The sequence below is a fragment of the Zonotrichia leucophrys genome, chromosome 2, assembly GCF_028769735.1.
Source record: "Zonotrichia leucophrys gambelii isolate GWCS_2022_RI chromosome 2, RI_Zleu_2.0, whole genome shotgun sequence".
In the NCBI taxonomy this organism is placed as follows: Eukaryota; Metazoa; Chordata; class Aves; order Passeriformes; family Passerellidae; genus Zonotrichia; species Zonotrichia leucophrys.
This window is the reverse complement of record NC_088171.1, coordinates 31,287,921-31,302,584: the sequence shown is the minus strand read 5'-3', so window position 1 is coordinate 31,302,584 and position 14,664 is coordinate 31,287,921. Positions and strand designations below refer to the sequence as shown.

The 14,664-nt window shown below is 39.0% G+C and overlaps 1 protein-coding gene and 1 long non-coding RNA gene across 13 annotated transcripts in view; one reads left to right on the top strand and one right to left on the bottom strand.

Moving 5' to 3' along the window:
• The window catches only part of HDAC9 (histone deacetylase 9), a 455,649-nt gene that overhangs the window by 164,065 nt on the left and 276,920 nt on the right, over window positions 1-14,664 (bottom strand). The gene's annotated exons all lie outside the window — the stretch shown is intronic.
• LOC135443792 (uncharacterized) overlaps window positions 1-14,664 on the top strand; it is a 30,380-nt gene that overhangs the window by 13,448 nt on the left and 2,268 nt on the right. Inside the window, exons 2-3 of the long non-coding RNA XR_010439113.1 lie at window positions 13,653-14,141; window positions 14,356-14,556. This is a non-coding gene — a long non-coding RNA (uncharacterized LOC135443792). The remainder of the gene's footprint in view (window positions 1-13,652; window positions 14,142-14,355; window positions 14,557-14,664) is intronic.

Here is a 14,664-nt window from a genome sequence, read left to right as displayed (position 1 = left end):
CAGAATTTCACTACTCATGGTGCAAAGAAAAAAAACCAAACAAACAAAAAAAACCAAAACAAACAAAAATACCACCAAAAAACCTCAAGCCTAAAAAACCCACCACACCAAAATGTTGTATGTTTTTAACTGATCTCCTCATTATTTCAGCAAAAGTTCCCCAATCTAATATTGCAGGATTTGCTAAATAACAGTTTCTCATCCACTTTCCCTGCTGCCCTCCTGATGTTGTGAATGTCTTGATATACCATAGCAAAGTTAGACATGTTTACCCAGAAGGGTCTGTGCACTTTTTCAGCCTCTCATGGTGGTAATGTGGCCCTGGTTCTCAGTTGTACAAACAACCTTTCTGCTCCGCATTGTTGAAAATGGTCCTTTAATTGGTGTTTGTGCTGCAGCTGCCTGGTAGGTGACACACTCAGTGCAGAGAGGGCACTGCCAGCCCCTGCCAGGCTCCCTCCTGCCCCAGCATGCCCCAAATCTGCCACCTCTTCTCCAGGCCAAGGGGAGGCTGGCAACCAGACAGGGAAATCTTACTATTTATGTGATGTTCCCTAGGGGAGCATTTGAGAAGTGCATTTTAGTTTTATTTAAATGTTTAAATGTGTCTGGTTTATACTGCCATGGGTTTGCCTGTATAAAAGCCCCACATTCAATACAAAGTAACATATGAGTTTTCCAAATGGTTTCCTCTACACTTCTGCTTCTATTTTCCAAACTCTTAATTTTGTCTTTCTCTTCTTCCCTATGCTCCCCACTGGGAGAGGATGGTGTGTCTTTGCACAAGTCATTAGTGTGCCTGCACCAGTACTTGCAAGCAGTATGCAGTAAAACTTTGACTATAACGCAGTTTAGTCAAGAAATAAGAGACAAAGCCTAAAGGCTGAGACCAGCACCAACATTAGAGGTTTGATATTAAATATATTGCCACTTTCTAATATTTTCAACTAGGAAATAAATCTCCTTTCTGTTGAAAGATAGTTCTGCCTTTGAAGATAGAATAACGTTTACGTAAATGTTAAGGCCTTCTTTAATGTAGCTTTCATTATCTCCCGTGTTCCCCCTTTCTCTGAAAGCTGAAGTGACTGATGTCAAGATCAAGAGAGTCAATCAATGTAGATACACTCCAGGACCCAGATAGGATATAAATCACCCTTACTCCTGACCACGGTAGACACCTAACTGAAGGACAGAAGTTTACATACTCACCATCCTTGTGGGGGAGGCTAAATTTCCCAGCCATTTACCTCAGGGCACCCCTCATTCATTAACCAATTGGGGTGCTTAGTATCACTTATCAAATAGGCTAATCAAAGTTTGAGAGAAAACAGCTCTTGACCATTTCGTGCCCTTTGAGCACTCCAGGGCCACCTCCCGCCCCTAGACTTTTATCTAATTAAAGTTAAAGAGGGGAAAATTAATCCATGGAAGAAAATGAGATAACAGCCACCACAGCAGACCATCCCAGAGCCTGGTTTGGCTTTCATCTACTGCTACCTGAAAATTAACTCTTGGCAACACAGGAACCCCATTTCATGGGAGCAGAATCTGTCCCTTCACACAATGATGGGTGTTGTATTTTCATTTCTCACTGCTCCATGTTGCAGTTCCTCTACTTGTAACGGGTGAGGGCGAATTAAAAAGGTCATCCTTTACTTTCCCTCTCTCAAGCTTGACTTAGTGCTGTTTTCACTTGCAGAATACAAAAGTGAAAACTGTAATTTATTACAGTACCAGCAATTCAAGATGTTTTGCTTGGATCCTGTGCTTGCAATTGGTTACCAACATTCCAGCTTTTCTTGCTTTTGTTGGCTACAAGTTTATAACCCTCAATTTCATTCTCTAAATCTGTCTTTAAGAAGACATTTCACAACACAGGGTTGTGGGTTTTTTACCTAGGAAAAAAATGTGAAGTGTCCCTTTTGTAGATTCACTGCCATTTTTGTGGTGCTACTTGTGTTCCTGTTTGGTGTTCTTTTGTTTTAAATTCTTCTCTTTTAAACCACCTGATGGTAAATTTTCTGAACCCCAAAGGATCTTTCTTTAGGATCACTTGAACTTTTCAGCAGCTGAAACTTTGGCACTGTGAACAGCAGAAATAAGTTAACTCTGGTAACACAGCAGTTGTTAGCTGCACTGTGAATGGAGGAACTGGTGTTTTATGGGGTACTTGGGAGTGCTGAGCTGTGGCCCTGCAGCAGCAGCAAGCTGTGCTCCTGCAGCTCCAGCAGCACCTGCCAGCAGCAGCAGCACATTGGGCTGTGGGGGCAGCTCCAACACGTCACCCTTGCTGGCATTTCAGGCTCTGGGGCACCCAGGGAGCAACAGCAACAAAGTTCAGCTTTTTTTTCTAAAAAAACTCTGATACTTTAAAGGCTGCAGTTATACTGCTAGAATTTTAGCAGGAAACATTGGATTATAAAGTTTGTGGGACAGGCACATATGGCCAAAATTAGAAGTGCTGAGGAAATCCCACTTAAGTTCTAGCTGTCTCAGTGTTGCAACTTGCACCTTGAGGCACTCAATGGTGGGCAAGTTTAAGTAGCCCAAAGTAACCCCATTTTGACTCTTTTTTGGACAGTAAAAACTGTTTTGATTATTACATCTCTGTTTTGCTTTGGAATGGGTCGCTGTACTGGGTTTTGTGGGGTTTTTGTTGGTTTGTTTCGGTTTCTTTTGTACCTCTTCTTTTTTGTTGTATTTTTTAAGCCTTCAGAGACTGTGTACATCTATGACACTATAGCCAGCAGTAGATATTAAATGCCCTACAAGACTAACCTTGATATTGTCAGTACCCAGTTCCTGGCACTTCATAATGGGCATTCTGCAACATAGTTAATCACTTGCAAATGGAAGCTGTAAAAGATAAGAGGGTTCAAATCTTTTCATTTAAATCAAAAAGAAGCCCTACTCGAGCTTCCAAATCTCTTCCAAACTTTGGGAAAATTTTAGTCCATATCAATGTCTAAACTAATATCTGGCCTTCCCTTTAGCTACCCGAACTAATCCATCAGCCTGACAATTTAGAACTATGACCTGCAGCTGTTTGGCTGTGGAAGGGACACTGGTAGGGCTTTAAAGAGGGATAAGCGAGGCAGTGAAAATGAGATTCAGTAATCCTCCTGTATTTTAAGGTATTTTGCAGAGGGTGGGAAGGAGCTGAGACTCCTGCCTGCTTTCCCCATGCCAGGAAGAAGCAGTGGGGGATAGGGGAGCTGGCTGGGCTGCTGCCCACTCAGTGCTCCCATGGAGGCAGGTAGCAGAGGGGTGCTTGCCAAATTCCTCCTGCAGCTGCACTGTCAGAGTGGGGAGGTCACCAGGACCCAGTTAAACTCAGATATCAATTAATACCAGCTGCTTTACTCTGCACGGTGGGCAGGACAAACTAGGAACTGGAAAATCTGCGATAGGGAAATACATTAGAGAGAAAACAGTTCTGTGCTGGCAGGGGGATAGGCTGCAAGCTGTAACAAATCTTTTCCATCTCTAGTTTCTACCTATATAATTTATATAGAGCACTGAAAACTAAAATTGTAGCAAACTTTGGTCACTATCCACAAGAGACAGATTTGATCCAGTGACCCAAAGGCGAAAGGTTCTGTATTCTGTTAGCAACCCCCTGCAAATGCAGTCCCTCATGAAGGTTTTTATATCAATAACTAAATACCACTAACCTTTACAAGCTATGTGGTAACATTTTCAGTCTCCTAATTCTGAGTCATTTCCCATTCAAATGGAGATTTAAGTTTGTCTTAAAGATAAAAGTGGAATTTCTTCAACATTTTGTTGTTAGATATTTAGGAATTCAGATATTTTAGAGAGGAGAAGAAGATCAGGTTGGATTATGACTGTGTGTTTGGAGTGTCTAAGGGGCATTCCCCTAGGAGAGCACATTAGGCACCACTCCTACACTGCTTTTTCCACAATCCCTTGTGACTGATTGTGAGAGAAAATGATTCTCTTCCCTTTTACCTGCAATTGTACATCTTCTACTCACTTGCCCACTGGAATGTCCCTTGGAATTCCAGCCAGAATCCAGAAGTTAGAAGAGTCTTGATACTGGTGAAACTTGTAAGCAAGATAAAAGTATTTCCCACATATTATTTTGAACGTGCACAAAAATGTGTACAGACTAAGAAAATATAGTGCTATTTAATTTCTATTAAATGTAAAAATGTGGAAATAACCAAAAATAAGTTACATAAAATAGCAGTTGGAGGTCAGTATTCGTGTCAGAGGTGGTCTTGTTCTATTTTTTTTTCCTTTTTTCCTTTACCTATAAGCCAAACACCACTAAGCCAGAAACCACCAACCAGTACAGTCTCACAGTAACAAGATATTAATAGCCCATGGAAAAATCAACATATAATTTTATATTATGGTACTTACTACAGTCCCTGTATCTTTTTTAGTTCTGACCTAACTGTAACATGAGAAAAGTAGTGGAGTGACATGCAAAAAACTTATGCTCATTTTAATTTATAATATATTCAAAATAACGTTGGTAACTTTTCATATTATATGTTTTTAAGGAACCCTCACTTCATTCCTTTGTTACAGAAGAGTAGAAATTTTTCATACGGATTTTAGTATTGTTGCTTCTTGTTTAAACAAATCTATCAACCTTTAATACACAGAGAACTATATAATAATCCTCAGTCTAAAAAGTACCTTTGGGATAGTGATGCACCTCCACCCTCAGTCTATGGGCCTGCAGTCGCCCCAGAAGTAATACAGGCTTCTTTCAAACATGAGCTCTTTTGTCATTGTTTTTGCATACTGAAGTAAACAAGCAAATGTTTTTGTTAGATCCCAGAGAATACATTTGCATCACCTGCATGGACCTCTGAGGTGGTGACCCCCACACTTACAGACCAGTAGATGTCTTCAAAATAGAGGCCGAAGTTTTTTTGTGGTTTTACTTAAAATTGCTTCACAGAGGTTCCTGTCTGTTGCAGTGGTCAATGACCTGAACTGTGTTGAAGCATGCTTAATGCCTAAATTCAGCTTCTCCAAATCTACACATGCTTTATTGTTTGCTGCCACATTATTTAACTTTGTCCCTTTTTGCACACATTCTCTTCAGCGCTGAGATTTCATCAGCACTGATGATGCTGTGAAATCTCAGTGATTTCAAATCACTTAGTGCTATAGTTCCTAATTCTTTTTATATCTCCTAATCTCCATACAAAGGCCACAGATTTGTTTGTTTGTTTAAATTATATTGATTAATCTCTTGATGTCAAAAATGCCAAATCCAGCAACAGGAAGAGAATTTTCTAGTTAACTTGAAAAGACCTTAATCTGCATTTGCCTAGCCTGGTCTCCTTGTAGAGGTATGCAAACTGTTAAGCAAACTTTCAATCAGTGTCTCTCAGGCTTTGCCTCTTGGAAGGATTGACACTGGTTCAAAAGTGCAAAGCTCTTCCCTGATTTCAGGAGTGCTAAAATAGCAGAAAAAACTTGGAGCAAAAGAGAAGGAAAAGAGACACAGCTCCTCCAAAAGCTCTCACTCTAGCAATAAAAAGTGAGCTTGAAAGGAAGAATCCACTCAGCAGGCAGGATTTAGAGGATAAGATGTTATACATATAACACCACTCTCACAGGCAAGCCAAGAGCTGCACTCAGCATGCAAAGGTAACGCTTTAGGTCAAGGCAGAAATGTCAGAACTTTCCAATAATTTTGGATAGTCCAAGTGATGCCCTGGAGCCCAAGGTAATGTAAATGACAATTGGGGCTGAATTTCAGGTTGCTCCTAGGACTCCATGGGTTTTAAAGATGCTTTGCTGCTGTTTGTATTCTGATTTTAAGATGAGATTAGACACTTGGGAAAACACTGTGTTAATCTGCTCCACAGTGATTCATGCTGGTCATCAGACTGAAGCGAAGTCCTGCTGAAAAGCTTTAAAACTAGGCAACAATATTGGAAGCAGAGCCAAACCAGCAGTGTTATTCCTAAGGCTGAGGGCTCCATTCCAAAACTACTGTCTCCTTTTCTCAAGCAGCTTAGTCTTCAAAAGAAGTCCATTTAATACTAAAAATTACCATGGTTTGGGGGTCAATAAATCTTATTTTTTTAAGTGATAGACCACAAAGTGCCCCATGAATTGATCTACTTCATGTTGCCATAGAGTTTGTCATCTCCTTTTTTTTCTCCAAATACCCAAGTACTTCATTCTGCTCTCTCCTTGAAACTTGGAGGATTTGGGTTTCTCCCACTCCCAAGATAGTTATCATTGGCCAGTGCATCAAACAACTTGTCTGCTGAACTCCAGCCACAGAAGAAATACACCACCTACCAAACCAAAGGCGCCCTCTTCAAATCACAGTCCCTTTTGGCAGCCAGTTCCTCTCATACCATTATACCCAGAGCAATCCATAAATCTTTTGCCTTGGACTTACTGGCTGCCTCAAGTGCATAAAACCAGCTATTACAACGATCTTAGTAAAATGAGCAGCTGCTAGAAAGGGATTGTGCTGTAGGTGTAACACATTTCACAGAAATACTTTCATTCAGCTCCAGCTTTTATTTTTCAACATTCAAAAGCTTCTCTCTAGCAAGCTTGAAGCCATTTCCTTTTTTGAATCTACTGATGTTTTTTCTGTTTCTGTATCTTTGCTTTTTTTTCTTTCTTGATAATTTGTTGGTGTTGGTTTAGGGATTTTTTCTTTGTTTGTTTTTCCTGTGTGGGCTTTGACATTCCTTGTGAGCTAAGAAACATACCTTACCCTTGCAAGAAAATCACCACATGATTCTACATAGAGGAAGAACCTGATCATTGCTGTCTTAGGTAAAAAGCAGATTTGAAAATTCCAGACAAAATCAATATCTATTGAGAACAAAATCTCACTGAATTGTCATAGAGCTTTCTTTTATCCTGAATAGCGTTGTCTTCAGATTATTTTAAAAGTTTTGGGGAAGTAGTAACTCCTTCTAACAACTCCTTGCTATAAACTGCCTGAATACCTGTGCACAGAAGGGTAACTTTTTTTTTTTTCTCCTTACTGAAAATAAAACTGACTTCTACTTCACTGGTATATGCTCCATTTAAAACTGTGTTTCTGAACTGCATTGCACCAGGCTATACATTAGAGTTGAGAGTGTGGTAAAGTCTGTAACAGGGTAGATTGCTCTAATCTGTTAGTATGGAAGCAGAAGTTTCAGCAAGGCAATTAAAATGATGATAACCTGAATACAGTGACTTTGGATTATGCAACCAGAGCTTTCATAGCAACTGTCAAAATTGTCCTTGCAGCCATGAAGGAAGCTTCACAACAAAGGTGTATTTGGCTGTTCATTCCCTCCATCAGCATTTGCACTGCCCAAAGTGCTTGCTCCTGCTGCCTCAGTCACACATGTGAGTGAGAGAGGAGGGGGGACTTTATGAATACCTGGTTTCCAGGACTGTGCAAAGCTGCATAGGTTACTTCCCACTTTCTGAACCTGGCTTACATCCATTTGATTACTCGCACACTTTGTACTTTGCTGCCTTTCTAGTTACTCGGGGCAAGGTATTTTTTTTCCTGCTCCATGTCAGATCCAGCTAACAAGAATTCCTTTGCTACAGGGCAAGAATGAAACATCATTAAATCATAATTTCTTTTCCAAAAGCATAGCAGGTATGCTATGCTGCTTTCCTCCTAAGCTTTCCCTTCCCAGCCCTGAGAAAGGGAAGAGACAAGCCCCCCAGTACTGCATTTCTTGGGCCACTGTAACTTAAAGCCCTTTTGTCAGAAGGAGAGAACAAAAGTACCTTGAAACAACTTATTTATCTCTCCTTTCAAAAGCAATGCAAAAGTTCACACCGTGTGCTTTTATAATCAGACTTTTCCCTACGCAGGCAGCATCTGCCTCAACAGGGTGTTTTTACTGCAGCAAGCTCCAGATTCTAGTCTGAAGCTGCTTTCTTGTCTTGCCTGCTTTGGTATGCTCTAGCTAAAATTCCTGTAGCTCATACTTGAACAAAAACATAGTGGAGAACTTTTTCCCTTCCTAATTAGGCTTTGCTCAAACATATTCACTGACAAATTTAAGAAATTGTAGGAAATTGGTGAAAAAGAAGCAATTTTCATAAATGTCCTGTCTAAATGAAAAGTAAAAGCACCAGATTTGCAGAGGAAATCAAAGTCTGAAAAAGTAATTACACTTGTTTAGACTAAATGCAAGACAGCATTTTAATAAACAAGCAAAACTTTTGGCTAACATCTTACTTCTCTGCCTTTCTCTTATTTTATGTTTAAAATTAGTTATATTTTCTCCTCAGATCCATAATCCCCAATAAATTAACCTGTCTAAATAACATATGTGCAGGATAAAACCATATCTTTGATTTTGATTACTTTGCTTATGGTTGCAATTTAGGTGGCCTTGATTCCAGCCATTGCTGTTTCTGTGGACTTGAGCATGCTTAAACTGTGGAGAAAAATCTCAGTTCTTACATGGATCTAGTTAGGTTGTTGGCTGCCAACAGATAAACATATCTCTTTTTTGTTGACAAATTACTTAAAAACATAATTTTGCAAGTATGGTCCTGTTTATGGTATATTGTTGCTCTTTTATAGGGAGGATGGACTTGCACTGTTGTAAACTGGAAGAAATTACTTGAGAGTGAAAGTGGTTTTATTTGTAAATTCAATTCTCAAACACTCAACAAAACTACAGGAAACATTGCATTAACTGAAGTATTGCATAGAGACAGCAAAACTGGCACTTAAGGCCATGGAACTTCTTGTGAAACCCCACAAATCAGCAATTTGACTTCTGTCTCTTATGAAATATACTTTATATAAATTGCTTATTAGCAAAAATACCTTCCTCACTGATCTAGCACTAGATACACACTGAATATTACTCTAAAACATCATTATACTTTATAATGTATGTAGAATTTTTTTGTATTTCTAGAACAGAAAAAAATTATGCTAAAAAATGAATTGTGATAGAATTTGAAATGGAAATTTTGAAGAGCATAATTCCAAGGCAAGAAGTCTCACTTTCCCTGCTTTCAGGGCATCTTCAACAGGAGTACAGAAGTGCATGGCTAATGTGATAGGAGATAAAGATGTAGCCAACCCACATTGCTACAGCTGTGAGAGATCACGATTAAAATAAGTGTAAAATGAAGAAGAATTATAGTATTTCAAATTTATATTATTCAACCAAAAAATAATTCTTATTTTTAATTTGATTATCGGTAGTGCATTGTTGCACTAACAGTTGACAAACTGATTTTGAAGACAAGTTTTAGTATAGCCCTTTAAATTAATCTTTAAGTGAATCCCACCACACGTCTTAGAGCTATAGTACATACAGAGAAAATGGGTTATAAATAATTGAAATGAATCTTAAGAAAGCAAGATTCTTTTTGACAGGGACACAAATAAAAATGTATCTGAAGGTGCTATTACTCAATTACATATCCTCATGCTTTCATGCTTGCAATTTAGAAGCATAAAAGTAACTTTGGAGGATCTGTTTTTCAAGTAGTGTGGAGCTCCTGGATTTCTGGAAATCAGGCTTTTAAAAACGTGGGATTCTTTCCACACATCCTTCTGGAAAGTTCATTCTTCCTAACTCAAAAACCGCAGCAGCTGGTGCCTCATGGATATGCATGACAGTGCTCCTCTGTCTCTCTCCTGCTCACACTTTGTCATTTTTGGACTTGAACAGTGCAGCATACCCTTGCCTGACTTCTCAGTGGGGTATTTTTCTCCCTGCCCAGTCTTTCCAGAATCACAGTACTGAAGCCAATACAGTATCTTTTTTTTGGGGGGGAGGGAAGGAGATAGGGGATAAGGGGAACGTTCTCCACAAACTCCACCCTGTTCAGTTTTTCTTGGACTTCCTCTGGTTTCTTTTGTGTAGAGCTGTCATCAACACTTGCTAAGTTAACAGCATGCTAAAGACTCACACAGTGAGTTATGTTTTTTCTATAAATGCAAAGACACATGTGCTGCTTCTGTACATCTTCATGCACACACCTAAATACCTATGTGTATCTACACAAAATTCATCAAAATGTATAGTAGTGAAGGCAATTCCTGTATAATGTTATGTTTGAAGTCCTTTGGTTGAGAAACATGTAAATACATGGATTGTTACATGAGGAGGCTGGAATATATGCCCACACCTGTTAAGTAAGTGGGAAGTAGTGTCATCTAGTGGTTAGCTCAAAGCTAAGCTAAAGGGGACAGGAGCTCTAATTCAGCACATAGTAAACAACATTTTTAATTCTTGCATTGCTGTACTGTGAACCTTAGAGGAAATAAGTATTATCTATTAGGTCTCATTGATTCAGCTAGAAAACAGAGAAAAGTGAAGCCAGAACTAAGTATAACTGTTAAGTGGTCCTTTTCCTTTTATGCATCCCATGGCGTCCCATCAATGCTTCCCTCTAATGATGCAGATTTCTTCAGAGCATAGGCATCTACCCATCATTCATAGGCCATCTACCCATCCTCTTCCAAATTATATAGTTCAAAAACTGCTGTGGCAGGATGATGGCCCACTACCATATAAAGAAGTACATCAATTTATTGATGAAACATACTAACTGAAGTTTATTCAATAATTAAAAAAAAAATGAGTTGGCAAGTCTTTCTATATCTAGTAATATCTTATAAGATGGAATTTGTTTAAAAGATGGTTCTTATTCTTTCCTCTTCTGACAACATGATTTTTAGAAATAGTATCCTCATACAGTCTTAATTATTTTAGCGTCACTTCTGGTTGCAGGAAAAGGTAGAGTACTTGCTTACAAGTGAAGGAAGTGGTGGTGTTAAGCATATATTTAAGGCTAAGTGTGTGATTAATTTCTCTGTAGATTTGGGGTTTAGCATATGAATGGAGTACTCTATTTGCTCATCTATTTTTGTCTAAAGACTTAAAGGTGTCACTTGCAGATATTTCTTACATAAAAATAACAGTAAAGTGCTAACATAAAAGCTAACTTATATCTGGCTGCAGCAGTACTGGTATAAGTATTTGCTATGGAATCTTAATTTTACCCATAACAGTTTCATCTATTGAGATGAAAGAAACAAAAACTACTGGAACTGTTGAATGAAGGGCTAACCATATTAGAAAGGAGCAGTTATAAACAGGACTTTTCCAGCTGCCCTTGCTAATAGGCAATTCTAAAATAACAGTGATGTGTGTCTTAGGTTTCTGCTAACAAAGCTGATTTCTGACCAGAAGGCTAGAGTATTCTTTTTCATCTATTAAGCCCTGAAAGTGACAGTTCTTCTTCATATCCCTAATATTTCCTTTTCAGCTCACCAAGGCCAAAATGTCATCTTCTCTTGTGAAACAAAGAATCAAAGCCAAATGGTTAAAATGCAAAGTTTTGGTTAAACAAACAGTCAGTATTTCAGTGGTTTTATCTGCAGCCTGCAGAGCAACTAAACAAAGCCAAGATATTGTCCATCTCTTTGACAGACAAAGAGCCTCAGAGGTTCAGAATGACATGCCTGGGGCTGGCACGTGATTAGAGTAATTAAATTAAATAGCAGGAAACATGTTTTCCATATGCCATTGCCTGGCCACACACAAACTGTAACAGTAAATCTTTTATATTACATTGGTTCAGGGAAATGTATAACCATTCTAAAAATGCATGATGCCCACAAAAATAAAAAGCATATATAGTAGCATATTCAACAGGCTCCCTGGCCTTGGTCACTGGTCTAAAGTGCCAAAGAAGTTGATTCCTTATTTATTTATTACTAAAGGTGCAGCTTAAAATTCTCTGAGCATTCTTGATATGTTACTGGATTTGCAGTGGATACTCCAAATAAGGGGGGGAAAAATCCTCCCAGTAAAGTAAAGTGAAAATTTTGGTTATCTTCCACACTGAGATCCTAGCATATCCCTGTCAGTGTTTTACAAGAGTTAGGCAAGTTGTACATACTCAGATCATATATTAAAAAGGAATTTTTGTTTCGGTTCTATTTTCCACAGCAGTATCAACTCAAATTTCTTTGTTCTCATGGCCAGTTGTTAGAAAAGCCAACATGTTTATCCATGCCATAATATAGTCAGAAGAATTGCTAGTCAGTGGGATCATCTGTCATCCTTGAATTTACTTGTCACTACACTATTAATATCAACTAGAACATTTGCTAATCTATTTCCTACTCATCTTTCAGTGGTTGATGATGCCAAATCAAATCTCTGCTATTTCTGCTGTGTAATGATTTTGTGCAATAGGGAAAGGCCACAATTCCCTTTGGAAGAGCTGTCACAAAGCTGCTAAACATTTAAATGCCCAGTCCTTGGGATTTTTAGGAGATGACGTACAGAACACTTCCTATAATTGAGAGATTCTGAAGACTGAAAAATGCTCTTAATATGAAGATTATTAAGAATTCAGAGAAAGCCATTGCAGCAAAAAGATGTCCATTGAAAGTAAATTAAAATGTAACTCACCCTTCCCTGATGAAAAATATATTAGAAAATTTCATAAGCATTTTAGGTATTCCATCTTCCCTTTATCCTTCTCCTTTACCCAGAAAACCCACAGATGAAACAATGATAACTTCAGTATTTCTGATTTCAGATCCACCACTAGTCTACAGTATTAAGTTTATTAATTGATTCTATTCAATTAAATCAAAATAAGAGCATCTAGCTGGAAAAAAATAAATGTCAACTTATTTTTGAAAAGTAGTGTAAAAGATGATAAAACATTGATACTCAGATCAATCTTTAGCGGTTATGATATTTCTCAATTTATTAAAGTATGATTCAAGATGTAGTCATAATGGAGAATTAGAAACTGAGGTTTTTTTCCTTCTATTCCTTTGAATGCTTTCTTTAGTAACTAATCTCTTTTGTTTGATCAGGAAAATTTGTGTTGAACAGTGAATGTAATTAAAGGAGACAACTATGTCAGGACAGCAAAGACTAACAATTCACTTTGGTAGCAGCTGAGAGAGCCTTTATTTAACCTTTCTTTAACTGTCTGAACTCTTCTCTTCCCTGAAAGGATCAGTGCACTTAAATTATTTAGCCTGAAGTTTCTATGCAGTGGGTTAAACCAATCAGCTAAAAGGCAAAGAAGTTAAAACCTCCTACCATGCTGCCTTCTGAGAACAAGGACAATGGAAAAAAGACTTTGTAGCAGGTAGACATCTGGAGCCTCTGGCTGAAGTAACCTCATCCTTCAGGAGAGTACAGAGTTGCTCTCTGAGCCAAGGAGGGCTCTCAAGCCCAACAACCAGATGTCTGTAATGTTTTACTGCTGCTGCTTCACCTCCTCCATCTCCCACCAGCATCCCTCACCATGCCATCCCACAGCATTGCCTGAGAGAGGAGGACACCCTTGCATCTGCCCTCCTTGCTCCACAACTGGCCTTTGGCCTCCAGCCACTGCACCTTCCCTGCCTGGAGCCAGCCCACCAGGGCTTGGCTGAGCACGTGTGAAGCAAGGGTAGATAAAGGCTCTCAGCCCTTTATTTACACCTTCTGATTCTCAAAAATGGGACAAATGTGGAGAACTTACCAGAGTTCTGGGCTGGTACAGCAGGGGATACCTGCATGGATAGGCATGGGAGGGAAAAGGGGCTGGAGAAGCTTCTGGGTAGGAGTTAATCACTGAAGGGGAAAAACACTGTGGTAGCTTTGGGTATAACTGTTCTTCTGATTTTGCAGCTCCGCCTTTCACCTTTTGGTGCTCTTCTGGCATTACCCCTTATAGGGACATGAGATTAATGCTGTGAGAAGCCTCCATCCCTGTCAACCACCACAACTGCTTCAGTGGCATAGAGAAGATAAAGCCTTTAGAGAGAACTTAGTAGCATGTCTTTGCTCTTATAATGCTATCCTGTACTTGGACCTATGAATTCCAATTCAGTGAATTCTGCCAACATTAAAGAAACTCCAAGTTTTGCCCTTGGTGATGCCCTTGGTGAAGCCCTTGGTGAACTACTCAGACCAAACAGCTTGGACAGTTTTGTTTTTGCTGTTCTACCTCTTGCTCCAAAGAACTGCTGTGAGCCTTGAGGACCTCCTCCAGCAGAGCACTTCTCAGAAGCTCTACAGCACAGGGATTGAGCACAGCACCAGCACTGACTGCCAGTTGTTCACTGATGGTGCCAGAGCACTGTAACAGAGATCTGTGGAGAAGGCAATGCCTGAGGAGTGAGTCTGGTTTCTAATAGGAGTAAAGTTCTGGGGCTGCTCTCCAGCTTCTCTTTTTGCACAGAGTATCTCTGCTGTGCAGTCAGCTGCATGGCTTAAAATCTCCTTGCTTTTTTAGGCCCAAATTCTTAGTTTAATGGATGAACTTTAAAAAAAAAAAAAAAATATATATATATATATGTCTTCTTGACACCAATTTCTGTTTCATTTACAGGATTTTGCAGGTTTAATGCAACTGATCTCCGTGGAATTGTGTCCCTGCTTTCCAAATTGCCAAATCCTTCTCCAGTTATAAAGCCCTCACCAGAAAAGTCTTTTCAATACTTAGCATATGTATTATAGCAGAAGAAAGAGAAAAATAGGAAATGTCTGGTAAAACAGCTTTGTAAAGATCCTGGTAAAGATCCTGATCTTGGTAAGGAGCTTTAAAACTTTTTCTTATCTAATGTACCTAACCCACTTTAAGTAGCTGTCTATTAGTTCATATTCAGCCTTTTGGGATGACACTAAATGTGCACATCAG